This window comes from Cyanistes caeruleus, chromosome Z, assembly GCF_971803275.1.
Source record: "Cyanistes caeruleus chromosome Z, bCyaCae1.hap1.1, whole genome shotgun sequence".
Lineage (NCBI taxonomy): Eukaryota > Metazoa > Chordata > Aves > Passeriformes > Paridae > Cyanistes > Cyanistes caeruleus.
Window position 1 is genome coordinate 29,669,342 of NC_141732.1, and position 14,634 is coordinate 29,683,975.

Here is a 14,634-nt window from a genome sequence, read left to right on the forward strand (position 1 = left end):
CCTTCTTGACAGAGCAATTCAGTACTTTCCTTACTAATTATGACATCCAAGCACTTCAGAAAACACTTTTAATCTTCAAAGGTTTCTTCAAGCATTAAGTGATATTTGTTACGTGTTAAAGCATTGACATGGGTCAGGCAGGGAAACAGCAGCCTCTTTGTAGGAGCCGGCAGAGGAGTAGAAAGGTTTGGGACTTGGTTTGAAGTTGTCCTCACGCAGCCTTTTCTGCAGCCAGGCATGTTTACACAGCCAGTGATTTCACCCTGGCTTAACCCTAATATTTATTAGGTATAAATAAAGTTATACACAACCCCCGGCCTGGATCCCATCACCTGCTTTCCTGGTGCACGAGGGTCAGCAGATCCCTCCCGCTGCATCCTGCCAACAAACTGAGCATCCTGACTGCGGCTCCACCGCGCCCTGTGGCACTGACAGCCCTGCCCTGGCTTTCCTTGTTACAAAACGGCCAGAGCTCCAGCGATGGAAGCAGAGCTCCTCCTTCCAACAGGTGGGGTCTCTGCAGCCCTTCTCAGCTCCTGCAGAGGGTGGTAGCTTCTTCAGGTAGTCTTTGGATCTCACTGAGTTACATGATATAAGCCAGAAATAAAGCTATTACAGAGTATTATGTTCAAACCATTTAATTGCAACAGCCAGTATCGCAAATCTTGGGGTTTTTATTATACACAGTAGCGAAAACCCTATGGGACAAACTTTTAGGGAAATTTTATGGGGTTGTGTTTAAGCTCCTGCAGCACACATACCACGCAACACCTGCAATAAAAGAGCTGGATATACGGTTCTGTGAGCAACATGACTGACGTGTGAACCATAAAGTCATTTTTATGACTGAATTTTTATTGCAGCCTCTCTTCCTTACCTAACCTCCTTTGTCTCCTTTATATCTCATCACTGGACACATTATTCATTTTACCCGTGCCTCAGTCTCTCTTACTGTACAATAATGAAATTCACACTTCCTAAAGTGCTTAACAAACTCTGGACAAACTCGGTACCCAAAAATCTCTGGACAACTGGGAAATCTGTATAACAGCACTGGCAAAAATTTGCAAGCAAAAAGATTTCTGTGGGTATGAGATATACCACAATATGTGACTCTCTGTGATTGCAAAAATTGCATTGACCTAATGGTCCTTGACACACAATTGTTTTCATGCTGGCAGCACAAATCCAGTCAGACCTAAGAGACCAAGCACCGTCTCCAGGGTAGCTACCAAACTTCAGACTACTAATGACATATGCATCTAAATAGAAGTGGTTCCTTTCAGTCTGTACAGATTTTTCCTGATAATATAAATGACATCTGGTGACTAAAGTTCATACATATATTGACTGTTACTGACAGTCTCCACACAATTTCTATATAAATCTTACAAATGAAGGGAAAACATTAGGAAAGAAAATTTTTGATATACAACCAAGCAAACAAAGATCTAATTTCCTCTTACTAGGGTGCAAACATTGCCCTAAATTTTGCTATATTTCCTTCAGTGGATAGTTTCAGTAACAGATGCCATTCTCAGTTTCATACCATCCTCTGAAGAACAGAAAGAAAAGCTGAAAATTGAAAAAGTTGAAAAGTAGTTTGAAATACATATCTGTATTTCCCATTCATTCCAATGTAACTTATATATCTGGTTTCTATCATCATTTTCGTGTGCTGTTGATCTCATTAGATCATCAGTCATCGCCCTCTGTACAGAAGATACACCAACTCTCTACTTTGCATTACCTTCAGTAGCATATAGTGGTTCACCCTAGATGCTGAACCTGGACTTCTCTGTTCCTGGCTGCCAACATCTCTGCACAACAGTCCTGGTGGAGCTCTTGTGGTGAAACAAAGTCTGTTTCATATTGACTGCTTTAAAATTCACTTTTTTTTTTTCTTCTCTCTTTGAAATTCTGTTGATTTGTTAGTGGAGGACTCCTTTCATGAAGTGTTCAGGGACCTCTGCAAAGATTCTGATATGCAGAAGGAGCTGGAGCTTTTTGATCAGTGGCTTTGTTTTCTGCTTGAATCCGGAATGTATCAGCTTGATAAGATTTTTTGGTTTTAGTTTTGTTTTACTATGTTTCTCATTTTATATTCTCCATCCTATCCAGCAGAGGCTTTTGAATTCTCTGGCACTCCCACAATATTTGGATGGATAGGGAGGGGGAACTCTGTATTCTCAGAGATTTTTTGATATCAGTATTGAATTTAGTGAATTCCAGCTTCACTGTAAGATAATCTAGCATGGAGAGGAGTAGGTACTGAAACACCCAAGTGTAGCTCATGGTGTAGCTGTGGGTATAACCAAAATGCCCTGGCTAAGTCTTGGACCTGAGTCAACTGGTCTCCTAAGCTAACATGGGATAGTTATTCTGCACACAAAAGAACTTATCTAGAGGTGACTGACTGGGGCTGCTGAGCATCCCAATGGCACTCAAGATGTGCATAGAAATGTTTAAGTGATGTATGGCATATCACCCCTGTTTCCCACATTCCTTCACCTGGAGCTTGCTATACCCAAATCAGGATCCTCCTTGTTGTATCCCCTCCCCTCCTCTTCTCCAGGGTGGATACAGGTGCTCTGCAGGGCACCGATGTTCCTCCCTGGCTGTGCTTGGCCAACCCTGACATGCCTCTGGTGGAGAGGCATCCTCTCCCAGACCCCTCATTCCCACACAGGGCAGTTTTCTCTGCTGATCAGCTCCTGAGCCCTGAAAGATTTCCAGTGTCAGTGATTTACACACTTGGACCAGATTTCAGGGGAACATTAGGAAATTCATATTTTTCAAGGCTCTGGAAGTATCTCAAAGAGGAGTTCATTGACAACAGCTGGGAATCTCCCCAAAGTAGCTGGTTACTGCCTGAAGGGCAGTCAAGCAACAAGGGAGACAATGCACTTAGTTTTATTTGTGAAATATTTTTCTCTTTGCTAAGGTTAATAATTTTAATGTGTAATTTTATATTTTCATTTTTAGTATATAATGTTCATACACTGATATTTTACTAACTCTAAAGCAATGTTTTGTTATCTTGTGTCAGATAGTCATAGCCAGTTTCTCAGCCAGCTAAACTAAAAAATTTCAAGGGGGAATTAGCCATTGTCTGTTTCCCTGCAGTGAAGTTAATTTCTTTCATAACCACTTGGGCTTTCTGAAATTTGCTCTAGGTCTGTCCTAGTGCTCATGTTTGGTTCCTTGCCTCCATTTCCCCATAACTTACTCTCTCATAGGCTTTTAACTGCCAGTTTATCACATTAAATGTCCTCCTGCACTTGTGGGCAATTTAACAAATTTTTACAAAACTGTCTCTGACTCCAAAATAGTAGCTAAATATAATGAATTCTCTCTGTTGAAACAAAACATGAATCCTCCACTTGTATCTACCTACAGCCTAACCTGTAAATAGTGTATACAGCATTACTTGCAGTGCTGTGACTTCTTCAAAAAAACTTTATGAGTAAATCTTTTTTAACTGTTGCCTGTGTCTGAAAGCACAAGCTAAAACACTAAATCTGTTTTAAAAACAGATTCAAACTACAGCGTCCACAGAACACGTCTGAGACATAGACCTGGGTCTTGTCCAAGGGCACCAGCTGGTTGCAAAGCTCCAGGGCTGTCAAGGTTAAATTCGTTTACTCTGCAGGGGCAATTATCCTAATACAAGCTGCCTTTGACCAGGAGACAGAATGCCCAGATTTAGGATACATCAGTAACAAAATCCAGACTGCTACACTGATCAGAAGAGAATAAAGGAAAGCATTTCTGTTAATAACAAACTTCTTTATTTAATCTGTCGTATTCAAACTTTGTATATAAAATCTGTCAAGTGTGTCCTTCAATGACATTGACAGAATTACCTGCATATGATCAGCATATTACCTACAGTTGCCATAACTTGTAAAGCTCTCACCTCCAGAAATGTTTCATACTTGCAGCTCCAGTAGATGAAGAAGTTCTCCAGATGATCCCCACTCATGTCCCAGGAAATTAATCTACTACTGCTAAGGGTCAAGAATACAAATCAGCCAGAACTTTGAATTTGTCTTGCACTTGCACTCAGGTAAACACTATTAGAAAATGAGACGACATGGAGAATTAACTTTCATGCAGAAAACTTGCCTATAATTTCCCTTCCTAAAATGAGATGAGGAAATATGCATTAGCATACTTTTGTCACTGCTATGAATACATACTTAAAGGAGGGGATAGTAACAATAAACATGAAACGTAATTTGCAATGAAAATCCTGCTTAAAATAATTGTGGGAGGGGAACATATTATTTTATGGTGCTGAATTGGAAGTTGTGTGTGTGTACATTTTTATGTAGTGTTTACTATTATTAAAAGCCTAAGGTTTCTGCTGCCTATTCCTTTAAATAATAGAAATATTATGGCAACACACACCACAGGGTCTTTATTAGACTGTAGGTAGTTCTATTCCAATGTAAATTTTAATACCATGAAATTGAGATAATTTTATACATTCAGTTATCTACTGTTTTTCAACATGGGAACTTTCTTTTTTATGCATTTTTGCAGCAGCAAGCCTGAAGAGAATTCATGTTAAATATCTGCTGCCTTACAGCAGCTTTGATTTTTGATTTTTTCCAGCTTTCACATCAAATTAAATTGTTATAGCATAAAGTAATGAAAAGCAACATTTGTATTAAACTGTAGTTATGTTTATTGATTGATGCTAAAACCCAGGCATTGTATTTCCTTTCACTTTGGAAAAGAGATGAAACTTGCTTAGCTCAATCTTTATTCTTTCAAAATAACAAAACAAAGAAAATTTCTCCAGTGTAGTCTGTAAACTGACTATGCTGGCTTAGGAATAGAAAGATAACTTGGTGCTATGGTTCTCTTAAAGATGTTTTTATCCTAGCTTTTTACTTCTAAACTCTACCCTTCTGCAGAGTTTCATTAAGCATTTTACTTCCTCATACTCAACACATCTAGGTCACAACTTGTACACTGATCAGAAAGAAAGGTTTAGTATACATGTGAAAAATTATCAGAAACAAAGAATCTTGTCATATTTTGCAACAAATTCAAGGATCATGGCTTGACTTCTGCAATACAATAAATTATAGTTGTGAGCAGTCTTTTGACCTCTAGGATCCGTAGAGAGTGAAAGCTGGGGCAGCAAAAGAAGAGCTGGAGGTTCCTGTGTGTGTTCTGCATGTAGCCAGCTTCTCTGGAAGTCCTACACTAGACCTAGTGGGAGCAATAGGATTTACTTTGGTTGGCCTCTTTTGTTCTGTGAAGTTAGCCCTCCTTCCCCTCCTAGAACAAGGGGAATGGTCTCCAGAATTATACTGCCTCCTTAAGAATGTCCTTTATTTTGAGGTCTACAGCAGATAAATAATCATTTGATACCTGAAATCACTGTCTGTCTTGTTGTCTATTATCATCTTGCAGTCTCTGCCTGTATTATTAGAATCAGGAAAAGTTTTTCAGGACAAAGATCATTCCATGTATGTACACAATTCCTTAGGGTTACCTCCCATCTGGTTACTCTCAGGGATGAGACTTTGGGCTGTGTATTCTTGTCCACAAGGCATTTCCATTCTTACACTGTCAAATATTATTAAGTTAGTGACGGAACAACAATTTTTTTTGTTTGTTTTGTCCTTGTGCAATAGCTATCCAGATAGGGAAATGATCTGTGTGAATTTTTCCCAGGAACTGGATTAGCAATCACTGTGTGTTTCAAGCACATGCTAGTACATTGGTGTACAAGAGGTATTTATATTTCCAGAGTCTCCAATCATAGTCCCTTTTAATTTTGTAGTGCTTAGCTGACTTTTTTTCCAAAGGAAAGGTATCATTCAGGCTCAGTTCCATCTTAGCTAAACTTCATTGGGAGTAAAGTTTTCCCAGCAGCTGCAAATAGGACAGCTCTGTGTATCGGCATGGTGTGTGACTTCACCAGAAAGATGAAAAAGGAGATGCTGTGGGCCCACTGCTGTCCTTGGACCATTGACATATCACCAGCTTGAGACCTCCTGCCACCTCCTGGTGGGCTCAATGCCTACTTGTGAGGTGCTGACTGCAATCTGGTACTTGGTGAATAATAACTAAATCATTATACTAATTTCAAACTGTTCCTACAGAAATACCATGTGGATGTTGCACTGCACAGATGAAAAAAGAGGACCAGTTCAGATATACTAGTCTTCCATTTGTGAGCAAAACTAGCTACAAGTTCATTGTCCCCCAGGGCACAAAGGTGGTTCATTAACCCACTGCACTAGGCAGACCTTGCACTGGCACCTTGTGATAGTGATTTCTCATGCAAAACCTGTCATTGCAAGCAAGAAGCAGGTTTGTGTCCTTGGAGCTGGAAGTAGAGAAAATGTCATTGTGATTTAAGTAACAATGATCAAAAGAAGATAATTCAAATCAGTAGGACTCAGTTCCAGCCCTTTATACTAATTCAAAATAAGTAAAGAACATCATGTTCAAAGAAATGATTTTTGTATAAGACTTGACTTTTAAGTCTATGTGCAAAAATATTCTTTTTGATCTGGGTTCAATGGTTTTCCTCACTTACCTAAAAAAAGTTAGCAACACAGGTAGTAAATGAAATTCGAATATAGAACAAAAACAACACTAGACAACTGTTTCTTTGTGATTTTACCAGCTCAAGAAAGAACCATGTTGAGAAATTATTAATAGTGCTCTTAGAGCATTTGATTTAGTAGATGTGGCAAAGGGAAGCAGGGGCAGAAAGGCGATGGACTCTGGGCTGTGTTTTTTGCCCTTGGTGTTGAACTCCTGTGACTGGCAACAGCTTGGGCTGTCTCACATGACAGATGCACTTAAAGACCATTTGTGTTGTCTGTGTTAATGGTACTTTTCAGGACACATTTACAAATCCATATGGAGACTAAAGAGGTGACAGAAGAATTTCTACCCTGTACCCTGTGGTGCTGGAGAACCGAAATTCTGACTGGGTTTCAGAGCAAATATGGCATGTTGGAAAGTAGGTATTAAATGTAACTTTCTGTGACAATTGGAACATCCTTAAATGAATTACAGATTAAATGTCTGTACTAAAAGGTCATTGAGTAGCAGCATCCACATTGTTGTTAATTGCTAATGAACCAAGCTATGCATTCCCAGATGTTCAAGCATAGAACTGGCCATGGGGTTTATATATGGAAGATTTTGAGGCTTAACAAGTATCAAGGAATTTCAGGATTTTTGGACTGAACCTGTTTTTGGTCAACAGACATTTCTTCTCATACTGCTACTAAATATGGTAGTAAGGATAGGGAGCCCAGTAGGAAAAGGCTGTAGCTAGACTTTTCTTTGTTTTTTTGTCTTTTTTAGGTGTGAAACTGCACATTGTAATAACTTTTCTTCATTATGTTATGTTTCCCTAACTAAGCATGAGCTGAGTTCTATAACTCCTCCTAGATTTGCTCTGATTTATTAACTTTATATTTTCTCTGGAACTCTAAATCAGCAGAAGATATACAAATCACAAAAAACATTTAGTCAAGAACAAATTTTGAGCTCACTGGAATAAAAAGGTATGTGTATAAAAATGAAGCCTTTGGATAATATTCAGAAGAGAAGGACATAGGAAATTTCACAGTGAATTTGATCTGTGGTGGGTGGAAGTGCTTGTTTTAATAGCAAAACTATGGCAATAGATGCACTGTGCAACCTGTTCTCTAGACGAAACAGCATAAATATTGCAATGCCCAGTCATTCAGCAGGGAAAAGATTAACATTTTCCAAATGGGCTGCTTCTTTATTCAAACTGTCTTCCATTTTGTAGGTGATAGCTCCTTCTCTCTGCTTGTCCAGCTGTGGTTCCCATCCAAACACAATGCTCTGGGAAATAATTTGTTGCAACAAATCCCCTTTATAAATAATAAACCAAAGCCCTGTCTCAGAGAACACCAGGACAGCTGTCAGAAGAGGTGAGATTTGTTTACAAAGAGAACAAGGAGATGTAAATGGATGAGGCAGGAGCAGTGGGAAAAGGAAGCATGGTGTCTTAAGGTTAATGTGCAATGCAGCAAAACTATAGGGCGTATTTCAGGGCAAAAGTCAGAGGCATTTGAAATATAAGAAACTACATCCAATAAGTCATATGAATCACTAGGTCATGAAATTGCGACAAACTTTGTATTTATTCTAGAATAGCAACTGACCTCGTTTGGAGAAAATTTTCATAACTATTCAGCAATAGAAGAAGATGCAAAAATGTTTACTTCCAGCTTGTATTGGTTGAAGGATGGCAACTATGTTTGTTCTTTTCCAAATGTTGGTTGTTCCTGTATGAGCACAAAGATGTATAAAGCTATAAACAGTAGTCTACAGTCAGTGTGACACGTATCTTTTGAGATCTCATGGATATTCATGTTTATGATGACTTAAATTTATATAATGATTTAGTTTGATGCAATAAAAACTTCCCTGGGCTTACACATTAGGGTGAATTATCAGCTCCAAATAACATTACTGACTCCAAATGAAATATTTTTAGTTTCTATTTTGATAACTACTCTTGTGATTAACACCTAGGAAAATACAAGTGCAGGGAACAATCCATGGCCACTTGAAACTCAGTTTCTAGCTCTTGAACATGCACAAAAGCAATTAGATTTTCTTTATGTCTTTATGATGTATAATAGCATTAGTGGTCCCTAAGTCAGGCATTTCCTGGCAGCTAATAGTGGGTTGGGTAAGAGCCCCTGGGTTTATCTTAGACCTTTTACTCTTCCATCCAGTCATTAGCTGCCAGGAAATGTTTGACTCAGGGATCATTATTGTTTAAATATTGCCTCTAAAAGCTTCTCATTACTATCAATTCATTTTGCTTTTGTGCTGTTTTAGAAGGCATAAGTAGTAATACTATTAACTATAATAAAAGAACAGGGAAATAATAAAGGCTCTGCAGGCTAGGGACAGGGCCAAGACAAATTTTTTTCTACTTATTTCTAGTTTAGGATTGGATATTGACACTGTAATAAATCCAAACAAGAAGAGTAAGTATCATGTTACTATTGCTTCTCCCCTGAGCCTCCTTTTCTCCAAGTTAAACAGTCCCAGCTCCCTCAGCTGATTCTCAACAGACCTGTGCTTCAGAGCCTTCCCCTGCTCCTTTGCCCTTCTCTGGACACACTCCATCAGCTCGGTGATTTCCAGAAGTGAGGGACCCAGAAGTGGGGGCAGGACTTGAGGCACAGCCTCAGCAGTGCCCAGTACAGAGGGACAATCACTGTCCCGGTCACAACGTTGCTGTAACAGGCCAGGATGCCCTTGGCCTTCTTGGCCACCTCAGCAGACTGCTGGATCATGTCCAAAAATATGAAACACTGCTTGCTTTTGACTGCCTTTATGTACAGCCACCAGAGAAAGGCATTGCAAGCTGAAGAGACTGCAGTACACTGTGCATGCCCCCTAAGCAGCCACCAGGATTCCTAGCCCCATTTTTGCATTGTCTTCACAACATTTGCTCACTTCAGCATTCACTCATATAAATTGTCCATGAACGAGTCAGTGCTCAGCAGTGAGGCCTCCCACTGAGCTACATTTTAGTGAAGCACTTCTGTGAGCACTCAAGCTCATCAATATTTCAGTAAACTTAGGGCAAATGCATCTCTAAATTATTCTGGAAGCAGACTGAAATTTGTACTTAAATTAAGCCTATATAAGTTTAAAGCACATTTAGGCATCTTGGACATCAAGTCTAATATGTCCTGTTACTGCATCTGAGAAAAAAAAACCAAAACAACCAAATGAGAGAAAGAGTTATTTCTTTAAACATCAATATACCTATTCTGGAGACAATAAAGAGTACACTACCTTCAAGCCCATTTATTTGATTATGTTATCAGTAGAAGCCTCACTCAGAACTGACAAGCCCTATTAGCTACTTGTATGTTATTAACTAATGTACAGTACCTAATGACCCTGTACATTATTCTGCAAAAATAATTGGAAGCCATAATTATTTAAATTTAAATTTGATGTCTGCAGGTATGTGCTACAAGCAGGACCCTGGCTGAGTTTCAACCTCAGATGAAAGCTTCCCTAGAAAAAATGTGGCAAAATTAGTAAAATAAGATGATCAGTACTTCTAAACTGATACATTTTAGAATTAATTTCAAGTTAAATAAATCTGACTCAATATTATGAAGAAAATTATTCAATGTTGTGAGGAAAGATACATTCTGAGTGAGGAAAATAGTGTTGCCCACAAATGAAAAATCCATTCTATACAGCAGAAATAAATTGGGGATTCCAGTCAATGCCTGTAGAAGGAATGTCTCCCTGACCTCTGGATTCAAAACAGATATATTTATTCCTAACTGTATTTAGCCCTTCAGATGTAGATGTATGAAACTCTCATAAGTTTGAGTTTCGCCATCTCAAAAGCAGCAGTAAAAACACCCACCTGAATTAGTAAACTGCACTGAGACATTACTCCCTCATCAGTTTACTGAACCAGTTTTCTAATTAAAGAAAATAAAATCTTAGTAGTTTTTAACTTACCACAATGTCCAGAGCTCCAAACTGAGCCCATAACCTATCTCAAACTGACACTGTGACACCACTAAGGTTGTGAAGTCTAGTGTTCAGAAAATGAGGAACTACCAGAATAAAGTTGTCCCTGATATTTGCATTCACCCTCCTTAAGCATATGTATTACCTTGCAATCCTTTCTTACATAACAGCACACAAGCTGTTCCATGGGATGCCTGACTCAGTCAGGGAAGGGTAATCATTTGATATTCCCTTTTATCCTCACTGGAAAGGCCCCAGGCCTCACTTAATGCACACAACAGGAAACCTTCAGTGAATTAAAAGTTAATAATTCCCTCACTAATATTTCTATAGTTAGTTTTTTATGGTCTCTAAGACTGGGATTTTTTAAAAATGTGTTTAGATAGCTGTTCAGACTGCCAATAATTTCCATAAAATTTTCAAAATTGTCTTTGTCATGAGGCTTTGCAGCAACTGAAAGCATTTGTGTGGTGGTCACCTCTGGCAGGAGCTACAAGAATGCATTCATCCCTCCCTTGCTGCACTGGAGAAGGATTCACTCTCCTGTGGTACAGCCCCAATGTGGCAGAAATCAAGGCTGCTCTTTTTAGTTCCCTTGTGTTTGTGCCATACCCAGCTTGTATCACATATAATTGTTTGGATCTGGCTAGGGTGACAAGGAAGAAGCTGTGAGTGAAAAGGGACTCAGGTGCAGTTGAAAAGGCCAGGCAAGAGGACCTTTCAGTTTGGGAGAAGCAGCCAACAGGTCCAACAGTGACTCTGCCTGCCTCTGCTCTCCTAAAATCAAAGGCTAGCAGACACTATGGGATGTGCATTCATCAGGTCCTCAAATGCTGCAGAAGTGCATCAAGAGAGATCAGCCCAAGGTGTGAAAATCCTGGCTGGGAAAGCCATTAGCCGAGTGAAGATTACAGATGAGTGATAGGGAACTATATCAGGTAGCTCAACATGGTAGCCCAGATTCTTGAAGATTCATTAATAAATGATAATTTATTAATCTGCAGAACACAATCTGCTTTAGGATTACTTCTGCATGCTTCTAGAATACATTGCAGAGATCTGCCAATATTTCAGCCATTTTAGTTACGTTTCTCATCTAATATTTTAATGTCATTCTTTCTTGTTTTTCGGTTTGTCACCATCCATTAATTATGCATTTCTGGTGCATTAAAAGGTGACCATTTTTGTTGCTTGTGTCTTGCAATCCAAATTTGAAAAGAAATGAAAACAATCAAACCAGCATCTTTAAGCCTCAGTAGTCTGTCTGTGGCTCTCTGTGCCAACCCTGCAAGTTGAAAGGTGGGTATTGTACAGCTTAAACTGAGGACAGAAACTTGAATGCCATGTTTCTGAGTGCTGCATTGGGGTCTGCAGTGCTGTGCAGCTCTGAGAGGTATGTGTCTCTATGTCCTGCAGGACCGCTTGCCAGGATTTGTGCCTGGAATTTGGAGCAGCTCCTTGGCTTGTCTGGCAATCCAGATTTGTAATTTTGGTCTTCATACATTTTGAGTAGGCAGGCAGTTGTTGCAGTGAAATTGCAGCTGATCCCCAACAAAAGGGGTAAAAGCAGTCCTATACAAGTCTTCTATTTTTTCCTGTATTGTGGTGTAGCTGGTCATAAAACTGTGCATTTTTCTTATCATACTATCACAGCCTGTAACACACAATTTAAGTAACAGGAAGGAGTAAAAAGGCCAGTCTTGTGGTGCAGAGTAATTGATTATATCATGTGAATTAGGCAATGAAATGTCTTGGTGCTGCTTTTCCTTTTATAGATTCACTGTAATAGAGCTTGTGCAACGTGAAACTGCTGTTGCCTTCCCTCTGCTTGAGAGGAATTCTGAAACATACTGCTTCATTACCTGCTTTTTCTTAAATATAAGATAGAGCAGGACACCATAATTGAAGATTTATGTGATCAGTTCTGCACACACAGGTAATAAAAGGCACAACTTACCCCAGAGAGTGCATGGGGAAGACACACAAATCTGTGAGGACTGGAAGAAAGAAGGAGGAAGCATCAGCTCTAATTCTTTGTCATGAACTAACTCCGTATAATGTGCTTCTTTTCTACCCACGCATTATGATCTGCTAATTTTCTCTAAACAACCATATGAAAATGGGTCTTGAGGACAATAGTTTATTTTATCTATATATAGAAAAGTGATAAAGTAATATACATGGATGCATAGGAAAACCCATATGCACATGACTGGGACCAACTGAGGAATGTACGTGTTCATTTCAGGATATGACTGTGATAGATACGGTCTATAAACAACATATGCAGTAACAGTGCTTCTGCCTGAAAGACATAAATTGGTTCCTGAAATGAAAGGGTGGGGTTTTTTTTCATTAATTTTGACACAATATTGAAAAATTAACTCCCAAGAATTTTAAAACCAAAGAGGTAGTTATGAATTCAGAAATGTCTTGCATCTAGTGCAGATAAAATAAATGTAAATTGAAGCTCTTAAGATACAAACAGGAAATGCCAGTTAATGCGAGATATTTTCAATGCAATATTACATTTCTGTGGGATTGCAGAAGTCAAAAAAACATTAATTTAAAGCTCTGTCTGCACTCAGGACATGACTTAGTTATACCTCAACAGTCTTACAGTGTACACAAGGTTTTTATTTTCCACAGCCAGGTAGAACTTCTCACTTGCTATGAAGTTGTTCCTCTGACCAGGAGGGAATTGCTGTGTACTGAAATGGTTGCTCAACCAACATATTGGCCATGGTATTTTCTTTGCAGTTGTGGCCCTGAGGTAGCTGTTCCAATGACAGGACTGTAAGAATTCTTCTTTCTGCAGGCCTGTTAGGTTTCCCTGTGCATGTGATGGGGAAATGGAGACATGGACAAGAGCTATGAAGACATTAGCAGAGGTAGCACATGGAATTTTCATATCTACCACTGTTTGGTCTTAACTCATGTTGGGATCCAGTAGGCTACACTAGTGCCCCTTCAGGAGCTGCCCAGAGCAGGTGGCCCCACCACAAACGGGAGGGATATTTAACCCATTCTCAGCCACATTTCAGGAGGACTCTAGGAAGATAACTACTTCTCATTCTCATTTCTTTCATAGACAGACTTGTAACAAATAGCCTGAGTGGGTTCTTCTTTGGAAGAACAGTGATTTTCTGGAAAGGGCTCCTCTCTTTTCTTTTCAGAGCACAGACTCAGGACCAAACTGATGTAAGTCTGTAGCTGAAAACCTTGGTACCAAAATTAAGGTCAAATACTTCATGTTGCAGGCAAAAAGGAACACAACAAGCACTGCTTTTGACTGTCCAAAACAAAAGTCAGAGCAACCACATCCTTCACGGTTTTATGCTTTCCAACAGAGCCTTTGATACAATCTCCCATGGCATTCTCCTGGAGAAGCTGCTTGGACAGGTGCTCTCTTCACTTGGTAAAGAACTGGCTTGGTGACCAGGCCCAAAGAGTGGTGGGGAATGGAGCTGCTTCCAGTTGGTGCGTGGTCATTATAGGGATTCCCCAGGGCTCAGTTTTGTGTCCAACCCTGTTTAATATCTTTATTGATGATCTGGATGATGCGTTTGAGTGCACCATCTATCAGTTCATGGAGCTGGGTAGGAGTGTTTATCTGGAGGATAGAAAGAGTCTACAGAAGAATATGGATTGATGGGCTGAGGCCAGTGCTGTGAGGTCCAGTAAGGTGACGTGTTGGTCCCTGAACTTTAGTCACAACAACCCTGTGCAGTGCTACAGACTGGGGCAGTGGCTGGAAAACTCCCCAGTGGAAAAGGACCTGGGAGTGAACAGCACCTGAACATGATCAAGGCGTGTACTGAGGTGGCCAAGAAGGGCAATGGCATCCTAGTTTGTATCTAGGGTTGTTCATACCTAGCAATGGTGAGTCCAGTAAGACTGGACAGTGCAGTGACTGTCCCCTTGTACTTGGCACTGCTGAGGCCCAGTTCTGGGCCCCTCACTGCAAGACGTTGAGGTGCTGGAGAGAAGGGCAAAGGACCTGATGGTGGGTCTAGGGGTTAAGTCCAATAAGAAGCAGTTGAGGGAGCTGGATTTGTTTTGTCTCAAGAAAAGGAGGCTCAGGGGAGACATTAT